The sequence below is a fragment of the Mesoplodon bidens genome (genome assembly GCF_964165515.1).
Source record: "Mesoplodon bidens genome assembly, chromosome: Y".
In the NCBI taxonomy this organism is placed as follows: Eukaryota; Metazoa; Chordata; class Mammalia; order Artiodactyla; family Ziphiidae; genus Mesoplodon; species Mesoplodon bidens.
In genome coordinates, this window is record NC_138180.1 from 53,154,079 (window position 1) to 53,169,049 (window position 14,971).

Here is a 14,971-nt window from a genome sequence, read left to right on the forward strand (position 1 = left end):
GCCCAGGGACGCCTGGAGCCCCCAGAAGCTGGAAGAGGCAGGAAGGACCCTCGCCTGGAGCCTCTGGAGGGAGCGCGGCCCTGGGACACCTTGACCTCAGACGTCTGGTCCCCAGGATGGGGGAGGATGCAGGTCTGTGGATTTAAGCCGAGCAGCTTGGGGTCCTTCGTGACGGCCGCCCACTTCCCACAGAGCATGAGTCTTGGTGGCTGACCAGCCCCTTTGAGAGACAAAAGCCGTGTCTCCACAAGGGAAGGACCAGACGCCCATCCCCTCAGCCCTCTTCAGGGCTGATGTGCATCCTGCTAAGAACTGAGGCAATTCTGAGATGCATGCTAGGCAGTGACCACTCTTGGTGGACACCTCTTGTCTGCCCAGGGTCCCTCTTCGTCTGGGACTGAAGCACAGTGATGCCGGGGCAGGGGGTGTCTAGGCAGACGCGGTGCGGGGCAGGGGCGGGCATGGATGACAAAGCTGAGGAACGACAGTCAGTCCAGAGTGGACTTCACCCACGGGGCTGAGCCCAGGCTGGACCCCTTTCCTGGCAGTGCGCCCCCAGTTGCTGAGGGGGTGATGTTCAGATGTGGATTCTGACCCCTGGGTCTGGGGGGGATGCCCCACGACCCTTCTTTCTTTCTTTCTTTCTCTTTCTCTCTCTCTCTCTCTCTTTCTTTCTTCCATTTCTTTCTTCCCTCCCTCCCTCCCTTCCTCCTCTCCTTCCTTCCCTTTTAGTTTTCCCCTAAAAGCCCAAAACCCCAGTAAAAAAGGAAGACACAACAGAAAAGCACCGCAGGGCCTCCAGGCCACAGGACAGGTGCTCATTGGCTCCGCCGATCCAAAAAAGCTGAGCCCTGACTGTCCGTGGGGAGATCCAGCCCCAAGGCAGCCCAAACGTGCGGGCACAGCACAAACCCGGGAACCTTGCCAACGGGAGGCCCTGGGTGTGTGTACGTGGGGTGAGAAGGGGACAAACAGGGGCCACTGGTGACAGGTCTGTTTCATGAAGGCCACGCCCCCATATCAGCCCGCAGCCCCGGCAGTGTCCCTATAACCCGGGGGAAGACTTGAGGTTCAGTGTTTTGGGGGGGTGTCTCTGGATGGGGGGTGGGACCGGGCGAGGCGGAGGATGGCGCTACCCAGAGGAGGCGACAGAGGCCCAGGGGCGCATGCGTGCTGAGCCGTCTCCCTCAGTGGGACCGCAGACCCCTCGGCCGCCCACTCCGGGGACCCCGGCTCCGTCCCCATCAGCGATTTAGTGCCGTCAGACAAGCAATGACTAATTTCAGAAAAGCCCACACACACCCGGGGGCTGGCGGCGCGGGGAGCGTGCGTTGTGTGCCTGGAATCCAGCCTCCATGTGGGGAAGGAGCTACGGGGAACAGAAACGGGGAACCGGGAAAGGGGCTGGGCGAGGCCAGGGCACGCAGCAGCTGGGCCGGGAGAGACCAGAATAGCAGCCTGTCCGGCCAGCGCCTGGCACCTGCCACGCGGCCCCGGGGGCATGGCCGGCTCGGCGAGGAGGGCGGGGCCGGAGCGCCTCCGCCCAAGGAAACCCGTGGCCCCTGGACGGCAGACGACAACCCAAGGCCGCATGCCCGTCGGGCGCCCGACGGGGCTCCTAGGGACCTGCCGAGGGGCTGGACGCCCCCCGCGGAATGCAGTGGATCAGTTCCCTGGGGGCTGCCTCCCTGTGGCCACGGTCACTGCCCAGAAACGCAGCCCCTAAACCCCTTCCCACGTGGCCTCCGGCTGGACCCGTGTAACCAGAACGCAGGCCTCGGCACAGAGCTTCGACCTGCCCGTGGACATAAAAGTGATGGGCTCCCATCCTTATCATCCAGGCGCCCAGGCTTCCCATCCTCCCAACAACGTTTGTGGGGCAGGGTTTGGCCATGAGATGATGCTTTTTTGCTTCATGTCCTCCAAACACCACAGTAAAATGCTGAAAATACTAGTGACTGATTCTATGATGAAACAGTTGCAGGACCACCGTGTATCCAAGTAGGCTCACGTATTTAAGGGAATATATGTACACAGTGCTATATATAGGATGGATAACCAACAAGGACCTACCGTGTAGCACATTGAACGTGTATTGAATGCTATTCAATATCTTATAATAACTAGTAATTGGAAAAGAATCTGGAAAAGATTATATATAGGTAACTGAATCACTTTGCTGCACACCTGAAACTAACACAACACTGGTAATCAACTATACTCCAATATAAAATAAAAAGTTTAAAAGTGGGCTTCCCTGGTGGCGCAGTGGTTGACAGTCCACCTGCCAATGCAGGGGACATGGGTTCAAGCCCTGGTCCAGGAAGATCCCACATGCCACGGAGCAACTAAGCCCGTGCGCCACAACTACTGAGCCTGAGTGCCACAACTACTGAAGCCCGCGCGCCTAGAGCCCGAGCTCTGCAACAAGGGAAGCCACCGCAATGAGAAGCCACCACAATGAGAAGCCCGCGCACCGCAAAGAAGAGCAGCCCCCACTCTCTGCAACTAGAGAAAGCCTGCGTGCAGCAATGAAGACCCAACGCAGCCAAAAATTAATTAATTAATTAATTTTAAAAAAAGGTAAATAATAACTAAATTAAAAAGAGACTACATGTATATAGTATATTATTATAATCATGCAGGTCCATTAATGTATGACTTACATGGTGTACATTAATTAATGTTTGCATCAATGTTATATAGCACTAATGCCTATTGATTAACCCTGGTGTATAAGGACATTCATATACATTAAATATTAAATGTGTGTTTATTTATTTAAGGGCAAACGTTCCATCTGTCTGTCGCTACAGACACACGCGTGTTTCTGGCGGGGTTCAGCCCGTCACCCTGTGGCCTGCGTCTCACACACCCTGTTGTGTCCAGCGGGTCCATCCAGAGGGCAGAACCTGACCTTCCTGGGGCCACCATCCCCACCCCCTGGGGGGCCCCGGACCCACTTCAAATCCACTCTGGTTTAGACGCCAACACCCACCCCTGCTCTGAAGCGTTTCAGGAACCTCTCTCTCACGGGCAGACTTGTATCCAGTTTTCCGTCCAGAAAAACGTGCAGAGAGAAATTCATGTCTCCGGGAAGTACCCCCACCCCCGCCTTCCCCCTCCCCCCACGCCTCTAAACCGGAAGTCCCTCGATCTTGCACGTGTTCTCCATACGTAGGTGGTCATCACCTGGTCCGAGAGCAGGACCTTCGGGGAAGCCAGGGTCGGGATGCGAGGGGGCCCCCTCTCCGGGGAGGGAGAACACAGCTCTGGGCGGGGAGTTGGGGGGAGAGGGGTGTGTGTCTCAGGCAGGAGGCTCCGAACCGCAGCTCATGACCTGGGGCGGGGGCCCACCCCGCACCCCTGAGCTGCGCCGCACCTACCTCGCTGGCCGATGCCCAGCTCTGCAAAGCTGCAGATGGGAGGGCTGGGGTGCACGCCGGGACCTGCAGTCCTGCCAGTCTGAGAGCCCAGGGCAAGAGCGAGAAGTGAACATCACAGGCTGAGGGGACTTACCTGGCCGTCCAGTGGCTAAGACTCCACGCTCTCCATGCAGGGGGCCCGGGGTCGATCCCTGGTCAGGAAACTAAGATCCCACACGCGTGCCGCAACTAAGACCCGACGTAGCCAAATAAATAAATAAATATTTTTAAAAACATGAAAGAAAAATTGGGCTTCCCTGGTGGCGCAGTGGTTGAGAGTCTGCCTGCTGATGCAGGGGACATGGGTTCGTGCCCCGGTCCGGGAAGATCCCACGTGCCGCGGAGCGGCTGGGCCCGTGAGCCATGGTCGCTGAGCCTGCGCGTCCGGAGCCTGTGCTCCGCAACGGGAGAGACCACAACAGTGAGAGGCCCGCGTACCGCAAAAAATAAAAAATAAAGAAATAAATTAAATAAATTAAAAAAATAAAAAAAGAAAGAAAAATAAAGAAATTCGCAGGCTGAGATACAGGGTACCCCGTGCGGTCTGAGGTCCCCAGAGACCCTCCAGGGCCACTTCCCGGCACAAGGCTGGCCGTGCCCTTGGGGTCGGGCCAGCCTGGTCTCCGTGACTCCGACCGCTTCCTGGATTCTCCCGAGAGGAGAGGCTGCCCTCATGACCTTTCCCAGCAAAAGCACTTCCGGCCGTGGTGGCGGAGCGTTTTCCTGGAGGAGGGGACACGCCTTGCTCTAAGATTCCTGGCCTGGTGCTCCGGACACGGCTCAGGTGAGCTGCGCCCTCTGCATCCTTGGGGAGCCTGCAGACCTGTCCTCCCAGCTGCTGCTTCTGGGGGCCCCGGCACTTAGGGGTCACCAGCTCCCTGTCCGCTGGGGGTGTGGATCTTCGCTGCACTTTTTAATAACTGTACTCAGTGAATGGTACTCTCCAAATTCACATCCCTTAGAGCCTCAGAATGGGACCTTATTAGGAAACAGGGTCTTTGCCGATGTGATAAAGTCAAGGATCTGAGATGAGGACTCCCTGGTGGAGGGTGGCCCTACATCCAGTGACAGGGTCCTTCTGAGGAGAGACACAGACACAGAGGAGAAGCCCCGGGAAGACAGAGGCAGAGACGGGAGGGACGCGGCCACAAGCCCAGGGACGCCTGGAGCCCCCAGAAGCTGGACAAGGCGGGAAGGACCCTCCCCTGGAGCCTCCGGAGGGAGCGTGGCCCTGGGACACCTTGACCTCAGGCTTCTGGTCTCCAGGACTGGGGGGAGGATGGATGCCTGTGGTTTTAGGCCCTCAGTCTGTGGTTGTTAGAGCCGCCCTGGACTCTGCTATAAAAAATAACACTCTTCTCCTGACACTAACCAGGCACCCCTACCCCCTCCCTCGGGCCTCCTGAAACCTGCCCGGGTCCCCGGCCCCATGCCGGGGAGCAAACTCACCCTTCCCATAGGGTCCCTGTCCCACTGGTGCACAGGTACGCTCTGGAACCTGCCGGTAGCCAACCCAGGCTTGGGCTGACTTGCCAGGTTCTGATTTTTATTGTAAACCCATCCGTGTAAATAAGAGTCTGACGGGGCCAAGCCCATCTGTAGCCAGAGCTGATGCTCCCACGAGAAGCCCATCTTTCCAGGTCCAGGTTGTCTCCGGTGGCGCCTTGGCCAGAGGCTCTCTGGGGTGATGACTCAGGGTATCTTGGGGTCACGGGTTCTTCGGCCACAGCGATAGCGTGCGTTTCCTCAACTTAGATCTCATCTTTTCTATTTTCTCTGAAGCACCACACGTCTTTCGAAAGAGGTGGCTTCTTAGCTCTGGTCCAACCACAAACATGGAAGTTTCTAAATGAAATCTTCCTTATCAGTGGCCGCGGCCTTTCGTGAAACGCCTGTTTCTTCGTAGTGTTGACTTCGGTTGGGCTCAGGTCATCGCAGGAAATCAGAGTGGGCATCTCCCTCTGTGTCTAGGGCACGACTCTGCTGTTTGCTTCCCTGGCCAGCAGCCTGAGCGAGCCCCGCCTGGGAGATGGGTCTCTTCTGGGTGTGGACGGAACCCAGCCCGGATATTTAATGTGGGGTTGTAGAGACGTGCCACCGAAGAGAACTGTCCGCAGCTGGGCGTTTTCCATCCTCATCCTGTCTATGCTCCCTTTTTCCTTTTTCCCTCCGTGGCTGGAACATGGGCAGGGAGATAGGTGTCTTTGTTGTTCATATAGAGTTTTGGGGGTGCCCCGTGTTGGCCACCTTGGGGGGCAGCTTGTGATTATTTTCCTCAATGACTTCGCTCATTCTTTCTTTTTTAAAAAAATAACTTTATTTATTTATTTTTGTCTGCATTGGGTCTTCGTTGCTGCGCGTGGGCTTTCTCTAGTTGCGGCGAGCGGGGGCTACTCTTCGTTGCAGTGCGCGGGCTTCTCATTGCGGTGGCTTCTCTTGTTGCGGAGCACGGGCTCTAGGCTCGCAGGCTTCAGTAGTTGTGGCGCGTGAGCTCAGTAGTTGTGGCGCATGGGCTTAGTAGCTCCGCGGTATGTGGGATCTTCCCAGACCAGGGCTCGAACCCGTGCCCCCTTCATTGGCAGGTGGATGCTTAACCACTGCGCCACCAGGGAAGTCCTGTCACTTTTTAATTTTACTAAAAATACACCACGAATATCCTTCCTTAGGCGCAGAAATGAATCTACGTCTCCTTACAATTTCTACAGAGCCCACACCATTGCATTCATACAAATCCGTGAATAAACATCCAGGCAATTTTTCGTTTTCTTTACTTATTATAAACGGTTTTCCCTGAAAGGGAAAGAGGTCACACCCTGACAGGGGAGGGTCAGGGCGGAGCACAGATGCCAGCTCCAAAGTCTGCACATGGTTGTGTGACGGCAAGGATGGGGCCATCTGTCGTAAGTCGGAGGCTGTCAGTCTGTCTGCCCTCCAAGAGACGGCGAAAACCCATCCCTCCACCTGGTTTGCAGGCATCTCGGAGATGAAGATGCCCATGATGTGTTCGTTCTTCTCTTTTTTAAAAACAGCTTTATTGACGTTTAACTCACAAGCTGCAGAATTCATGCTAAGTGCACAGTCTGAGGGCATTTAGCACATTCACAATGTTGTGCAGCCATCACCTCTGTCTGGTTCCAAAGCACTCTCATCCCCCCAGACGGAGACCCTGGGGACCCTACACATTCCCAAGCCCCCCCAGGACTCCCCAGGTCTCTCCAGATGTCCCCCAGGGCTGCATGCTGTAGGATAACCCCAAGTCGCTCCATCAATGATTTTGGTCCTTGTGTATGCAGTGGTCCACAGACGTCCGCAGCGGGCATGGGATGCCCCCCACCTTCCTCCACACGCCCACAGCCCCCTGCCTGGGTGGTCTCCTAGGGATGCCCACGCTCCAGGCCCTCCAGGTGGTCACCTGGCATTCAACACATCCTGCACAGGTGTGGCGAGCCAGCCGGCCAAGGGGACCGAGCCTGCATCTGCAGCCAGGGCTGATGCCACCACCCTGAGTCGACCCCTCGGGCCAGAGACCACCGCCCTCTGGGCCTGGGAAGCTGAGAAACTGGGGCCGGGAAATGGGCGGGTCGCTCACCGCTGCCCCCGTGTGGTGGCTGTGACTATAGCCGGCCTCCATCGCCTGTGCCTGGACGGTCATCCAGCAGGTGGTTCTGAATTGTGACACCAGGGACAGCCCCTAACCGGTACTGAGCTCACAGTCACTTTGTCCGGTGGCGTCCTCAGGACCCGTCTTCCAGACACACGTGTGCTCTCTGCAGAGACCCCTGGCTTTGCCTCTTTCTTGAAAGCCTCTTCTTTTTAATCAATACACTAATTTATTCATTTTTTATTGGCATATAATTGCTTTACCATGGTGTGTTAGTTTCTCCTGTACAATGAAGTGATTCAGCTATATGTATACATACATCCCCTCCCTCTTGGACCTTTCTTCCATCCCCCTCCCCCATCTCACCCACCTTGGTCATCACAGAGCACCGAGCTGAGCACTATGTGCTATACCGCAGGTTCCCACTGGCTATCTGTTACCCATGGTAGCGTGTTTATGTCAATCCTAATCTCTTTTTAAAGTTTATTCTTTCAGGCACAAAATAATGACTGCCTTTTTCAGGAAGCGTCAAGCCCACAAGCACACGGGAAAGTCAAACTCCCCCCTGACCCGGCCATCAGGAGAGAACCAGTGCGGGTATTGGGCCACGTATGGGGCTCAGGCAGCAGACGGGCCATCCCATTAGCAGCCGCCCCCCACCCTCATTCCCCTCCCTCCGCCCTAAGCAACCTCAAATCTGCTTTTTGAATCTGGGTTTCTGGCCATTCTGCGTGCACGGGGTGACAGGCGTGGGCCCTTTTGTGTGTGGCCTCCGTCATGCTGTTCTCGAGTTTCTTTTTTCTGGCGGGGGGCGGGTGTTCCCTTTTACAGAGGAACTTCAGGCCCATGCTGGGCAAAAACGCTGCCCTCACCAGCAGCCTGATCCGGACCACAAGGAAGTTCTCTGGGAAACCTGCTGCGGCAGAGGCGCAGAGGGTCAGGAGTGACCTGGTGGTCAGGTTTGCACACATCGGCTGCCAACCCGTTATCAGACTATGGGGTGGGGGAAGCAGGGCTGAGCAGGGGAGGAGAGAACTTCCACACACAGGGGGCCTGAGGAAGGTGGGAATCTTGGCAGTGAAGAATCGATTCTTCTGGGATCCTGTCCCACCCCACCCCACCCCTTTTCACTGTCCCTATCTTTCCCACCCTGCTGCTCACAAGAGAGGACCCACCAATTACATTTCCACGAGGACACAGCTAATACCACACAATGCCTTCCTTCTCAGTGGATATTAACTTCCAATACTGCACTGCATAGCCAAAGGAATGAATGTGTAATTGTGATATGTCAAGGATGAGAGAAAGATATGTGTGTGTGTGTGTTGTTTTCATTTTAATTGCAAATGAGGCTTTTCTGGGGGAACTCTGACTTGACTCGTGTAGCCTGGACCCCTTCTGCAAGCCATGAACCCACTGCCTATGGGGAAGGAGGCTCAAACATGGATTTGGTAGCTGCTCTCTGGGGAAGGGTGGGCAGCCTGTATGTCTTTTAGGCATTCAGCAGGTGCATACTTAGAGCTCATGCCCTGTTGGCTCCCAGTGAATCCCGAGGGAGTCCTGCAGGGAGGGACTGGGTGGATCCCGACCTTGTGGGGTTTCTGCTGGTCCTACAGGGCAGGCATGAGGCTGCATGAGGTGCCCAGTGGGTCTGCCAACCTTGAGCTTACGGGGCCAACCCTTGGCATTTCCTGCCCGGAGCCAAGCCAGCCGTGCTGACAGACGGCAGCTGTCAGATTTTCAGGCAACTCACTTTGTGATACCCCTCCCGGCCCCCTGAGGGAGGGAGGCACTCTGGAGGTCAGAGCCCCCTCATGTGGGGAGAGAAGTGGGGACACCCTGGCTGACCCCACGAGGGTGACATCCCTGGGGTGGGGGGTGACCGGCAGCCAGAGCCTCAGAGACATCCCAGTGAGACTGAGGCAGGAGTGACCCAGAGCAGCTTGTGTCCTTGTGCTTGCAGCTGAGAGGGGCCCTCCCCATAGGGTGACCCCAGAAACATGGGAGGGGGCGTAGGGCCGCAGGACAGGCTGCAGATAATGTGTTTAATCAGAGAGCTTGCGGGACCCACCCTGGGGCCCCTCTGCTGGGAGGGGCCCTGCAGTTGGCTCAGTGGACCCCCGTAAAGATGTGTCCCCATCCTATACCCTGGGAACGGGACCTTATTTGGAAACAGAGTCTCTGCAGACGTGATGCAGTGAAGGGTCTGTGATGAGGTCCTCCTGGATGAGGGTGGCCCTACATCCAATGACAGGGTCCTTCTAAGACACAGAAGATTCTTTCCTACCAACCAACCTCTGTACTGTGACCATTCCATAGGAGGATGGTGTCCAGGAACACATAATCTTTTAACAGTTCAATTATTAATGTGCAAGTTTTTAATTTATAGAACAAACATTAAAATTGCACTTACAGTTACCTCCTCGCAAAATGGAGATTAAATGAGATAATGCATATACCCGACCGTTTTGTAAGCTCTTAATGAAGGTGAAACTATTTGAAATAAAAGAGAAACTGCCCCCCCACCCCCGCCAAAAAAAGGAGGGTCAAGCAGTAGGATTCAAAGGAAGGCCCCTGCTTCCTTCCCTCCTGGCCAGGCATTGGTGGCCTCGGGCGTTCCCGGGAGACTCACCGAAATGCTGCGTGGAGCTCCATTCTCTCCAGATTTTATAGAACACGCGCTTCACCTACATGCGGACGGTGTGCTCTACCGTCACGGCAGAATCGGGCATTCGGTGCTCATTTTTGTCTCCTCCTCTTTGGAAAACCTTTAAAAGAAAAGAGGATCTTGTGATGGACTTTGGTGACAAACGCCGGGCTGGGAACAGGGAGAAGGTAGAGGATGTGCGCCTCGCAGGAGAGCATCCTGACACCGGGCGGACACAGGGGACCCGCTTCCTCGGTCCATATGCCCCCACCCTTCCCCGCAGTGGCGGGGCCCTAAGGGGCTTTGCCGTCTTGCACCTGGGTCTCACAGCTGTCCGTCTGTGCCCACATCTCGGGCAGGGTCCCCATGCCCTTGGGAAGGGAGGTTGGGGTTATTTCGACTCTTTCTACACAGAAGACAGACCCTTCACTTCATCACATCTGCAAAGACCCTGCTTCAAATAAAGTCCCATTCTGTGGTTCTGGGTGGAATGACTTTTAGGGGGACGCTTTTAGGTCACTACACTGTGTACTGAGAAGGTGTCCGAAGCTCCATTAGGAAGAAGGATGTTGCCCTCTCCTCGGGGCGGGTGCCAACCGGCTCCTTGAGCTGAGTCAGAGGCATTTGGGAAATCGCAGCTTCACCATCAGAGACAAAGCCCGGTGACCCCTAAAGGGGCTCAGTGGGACCCGGGGCTGAGCTGAGCCTGCTGCCCGCTGAGGGCTCAACTTTGAGCATCTATGACCCAAGCAGGGAGGCTGCAGAGAAAGGAAGCGGTACTTACGGGGTCTCTCTCAGAGAGGCCGCCCTGTAAAGGCAGAACAAAGGGAAGATGGTAAGTGGCTCTCTTCTCAGCACTGTCTGCAAATGTGGGAACCCCCTCGGAACCCCAGGATGGGTATGAAATTATTTTAAGCGGAAGATATTTGGGGTTCAACAGATGCAGGAAAACAAAGGCTTCTCGGAGTTTCTCTTATCAAACTGAAAGCAAAAACTTCTGGGAGTGACGCATGCCATCAATTCCCTCTGGGGACACTTCACTCCCAGGAAAGAGTTGAAACCATCATAAATTCTGTCTCCAGGGAAGTTTTATGGCCTCGAAGAAAGTACCACTCGTACTGGCATAAACAAACATTATCACAGATTTTCTTTTGCACCATTTGTTCTCCTAGAAACCCATCTGTCTTTCCTAAAGATACCCATCTGTAGGAAATTCCCTGGCGGGCGCTTTCTCTGCCATAGACCCGGGTTTGAAAGAAACCCATTTTTTTTTTTTCCCCATTGAAGCCTCTTCTTCTTTCTTTCCTTTCCCCTGTTCATTTAGGAAGAAAAGTCCCTAAGTTCAGCTATTTAAAAGTGACTTCTTGGGGCTTCCCTGGTGGCGCAGTGGTTGAGAGTCCGCCTACCGACGCAGGGGACACGGGTTCGTGCCCCGGTCCGGGAAGATCCCACGTGCCGCGGAGCGGCTAGGCCCGTGAGCCATGGCCGCTGAGCCTGTGCGTCCGGAGCCTGTGCTCCGCAACGGGAGAGGCCACAATGGTGAGAGGCCCGTGTACCGCAAAAAAAATAATAAAAATAAATATGGCACCCGCTCCCTCCAGACACCTGGGAGTTAGGGAGTAAGACCTCCACCCAGATGGTGACCAAGCTCCATCAGATGTCAGGAGCCAGAGCGGGCAGGAAGGGATGCATCGGTCGGCATTTTAATTTATAAATTCCACAGATATGCACTGCAGATCTGTGCCGGAGCTGGTGCTGTCCAAGGCGCTGGGGATAAAGGAAAAAAGAAGAAGAGATGGACAAAGCTCTTGTTCTGACTGAGTTTACATTCGCACATGAAGGGTGACAAAAATGGAGAAAACCGTCACGTAAGGTGGTGATGCTTAACCAAGACAAGTAAGGCAGGAACGAGGTGGGGTAAGTAGGAACGGGGCTTCGTGGTGATGCCACATAAGGATGCTCTGAGACGGACCTGCGGAGGCGGGGACCATGTGACCAGCAGATTTTCCAGTCATTCTGAAGACAGAAACCCTCACTATCTTCATGATTAGTTACACAACTTGTGACACAAGAGAAAATGACTCAAATAACGGCCAAAAATAAAAAAGTTTTTGTTCTGACAAGGATAGATGTGGAACCTATAATTTTTGGTCAATGAAGTGCCACTTTAACAATGCTCAGGTGGCCTGGGGATGGGGGACACGGTAGGGAAGTGTCTGTGGGCTACAAAGGGGCACCCAGAAATTGATGCGGTGATGCAGATGCTCACCATAGGGGCTGTGGTGATGATTTCACAGGTGTCTACCTAAGTCAAAACTGACTGCATTTCACATTATAATCATGTGTAATTCACTGTATGTCTAGTGATCCTCCATGACAAGATAAGAAAACAAAACCCCTTTGGGGGTCACAAGAACTCTTGTCAAACCTGCACCTTCATCAGAGAGCTCGAACGACGTTCGTTACGGGGTACCATCTGCTATAGGTTTTAGACGCACTTGATGAGCACACTGAATATACGGCAAGATGATTTTGCGGGGTAGGGGATGTTTAGGGTGTTATGAAAATTTAACTTCACACACAGGTATGGTATAGGATTCAAAAAGGTTTTTTATAAATTAAACCAGCAAAGTTGTAACCAAATTCCCAGGGAGGGCAGAGCCCATAAGACGGTATCACTGAGCAGAGAAATCATTCTTTCTTTTCAGCTAAAAGCTACTGACAGGGACTTCCCTGGCGGTCCAGTGGCTAGGACTCTGCGCTTCCACTGCAGGGGGCGTAGGTTCCATACCTGGTCAGGGAACTAAGATCCTGCAAGCTGCAGTGCGGCCTAAATAAATAACTAAATAAAGCTACTTTTTGGAATCACTATTTTAGGCAGGCAGACGTTTTGATATCTAAGGGTAGGCATTCTATCAAAGCTCATAAATATATAGAAACAAGCAGCGGGAAGGTTATGAAAAAGATCATAACAAGAGCTGGTAAGGATGCTGACGACCCAGAACCCTCAAGCGCTGTTTGTGGGGATCTAAAATAGTGCAGCTGCCTTGGAGAACAGTCTGGCATTAATCTGCTCGAGCTGCCATAGCAAATACCATTAGTCGAGTGGTTTAAACCACCGACACTATTTCCCACAGTTATGGGGCTGAATGTCTAAGATCAGGGCGCTGGCATAGCTGGCCACCTTCTCACTGTGACCTCACGTGATGGAGAGAGGGGCTCTGGTGCATCTTCCTCTCTTTTAAGGACACTAATCTCATCATGGGGGTCCCACTCTCATGACCTCATGTAACCCTAATTAATCACCTCCTAAAAGCCTCACCTCCTAACACCATCCCATTGGGGGTCAGAGCTTTGGCATATAAATCTTGGGGAGGACACAGCAAAAAGCAGGCAGGTCTTAGACCTTATAAAGTCAGACATACAATTCCTATGCAGCTCGGGAATTTCACTCTCAGGTATTTACCCCAAATAAAGGAAGATTCCCTTCCACAGAAAGACTTGTACCCAAATGTCATACAGCGGCTTGATTTTTTTGTCACCCCAAACTGGGAATGACCAAAACGCCCATCAGTGGGAAAATGCACCTAGCAACTGTGACATAGCCATGCGCTGTGGTAGAGTGAGACTCATCCATGAAAAGCACTGAGCTACCCGGATACTCAAGGACGTGGACCAATCTCAAAAACACGCTGAGCTGAAAGAAAGCCAGACAACAGAATTCATACCGTGGGCTTCCCTCTCTAGGAAACTTGGGAGATGGTGCGTCTCATCTACAGGGGCCGGGGTGTCCCCTGGCTGAGGGAGGCACAGGGAATCCAGAGGGAAGCGTTCCACATCGTGCTTGTGACACGGGTTTGTCCACGTGCTAAACCTCGCGAGACTGCAGTTAGGAAGTTCAAGTCATCCCCCCGTCCGGCAGGTTTTCCAGAAGACCTTAGAGCTGTTACCTAGGAGAGGTTGAATTAGGAGAGATGTGACTGCCCCTCCTCACTCACCGCCCTCCGCCCCAGGATTAGAAAAGGAGATCCCAGCCCTGGTAGATGTTTGTGCCGCCCTCAGCCATGGGGTCCCCGGCTGCCCCGAACTTTTAGGACTGCACAGGGTCATGCGGGCTGGGAAAGACCCCGTGCGCAGTGTCACCACGCAGAGTACTAACCCCACGGGCTGGCTGGTCCCCGGGACCCTGAGGGCTGCATCGCCCTGAAAGCTCAAGGGTGGGACGCCTTGAGGGCACCCTGGGGGAGAGACAGGCCCTCCCCCTGCAGGATGGCGCCCTCCCCCTGCAGGGTGGCCTGTGGGTCAGGGAGCGAGTCAACGAGTCCACGTGCCGTTTCCCCCTCTGACCTGGCCGCCCACGATGGACCGGGGTCCCTGGCGTGGACCCCAGAGGCGGCAGACTCCACCCACGGCCGGGGTCTGTCCCCTGTGTCTCAATGAGAGGGGGGGCCTCCCCGGGACCCTCAGGTCCTGCAGGTCAGCCACTGCCCGCTGGGGACTCCACTGAGAAAGACAGAGACAGAGAGACAGCTCCGGAAACAGTGCGAGTTGGCGGTGACTCAGTTTGTACTGCGGTCTGTCCGCAAATGACATTTCCTGAACTGTCACTATTCTGTGTTCCTTCTGTGTTTCATCACCTAAAAGAGAGAGTCTGCTGAGACACGGTTTTCCTTCCAAAGACCCTAATACACTTTGGAGATATTCGCCTTTTGTTTTTCTGCTGTTCCCCTAGCCTCTCCCCCTTGGGCCTTTAATATTATTATTCGCCTCATTTTACTAACAGACAAGTTTTTCAGCAGTTTCGCTTTTCGGAGACGCTCAGCGCAAGGCACGGAGGTCCCATGGACCCCTCTCCCACCCTCTCCCAGTTTCCCCTGTTACCCTCCTCTTATGGGATATCCTGCATTGGGTGGTGCATCTGTTACCATGGATAGGTTAATACTGATAACATTGGTCTTAGCCAACAAGTAGTGTAGCCACGCAGAACCGGTTCCCTGTCTGAACCAGGGCTTCCAAAGCCCCAGAGCCCACTTTTCAATTTCTTTTTTTCCGCATATAAGACAGAGAAGTTGCAGTTGCCATGGGGAGAGGATTGGGCTCCAGACTCTACCCTCATCCCCGCTTTCCTTACCCTCCTTCCTGCACCCCCAACCCATCTATGAATTTCTTTTTCTGTTTCAGCAAGAAGTGGGACCCTTTATTAATGAACTCAGCCGTGTTCCTTCCTTAGGGGATTTTACAGCCATCTGGTGTTTTGTGGTTTGTGGGCAGTGACTGTGCTGGTCACAGAGCACGGTC

General features: G+C 54.2%; 1 protein-coding gene across 1 annotated transcript in view; it reads right to left on the bottom strand.

The window, feature by feature from the left end:
- LOC308609697 (interleukin-3 receptor subunit alpha-like) overlaps positions 1-4,107 on the bottom strand; it is a 29,656-nt gene extending 25,549 nt beyond the window's left edge. Inside the window, exon 1 of the mRNA XM_081223408.1 lies at positions 3,520-4,107. The gene's annotated coding sequence lies outside the window, so the exon portion shown is untranslated. The remainder of the gene's footprint in view (positions 1-3,519) is intronic.
- Positions 4,108-14,971: the final 10,864 nt, after the last annotated feature.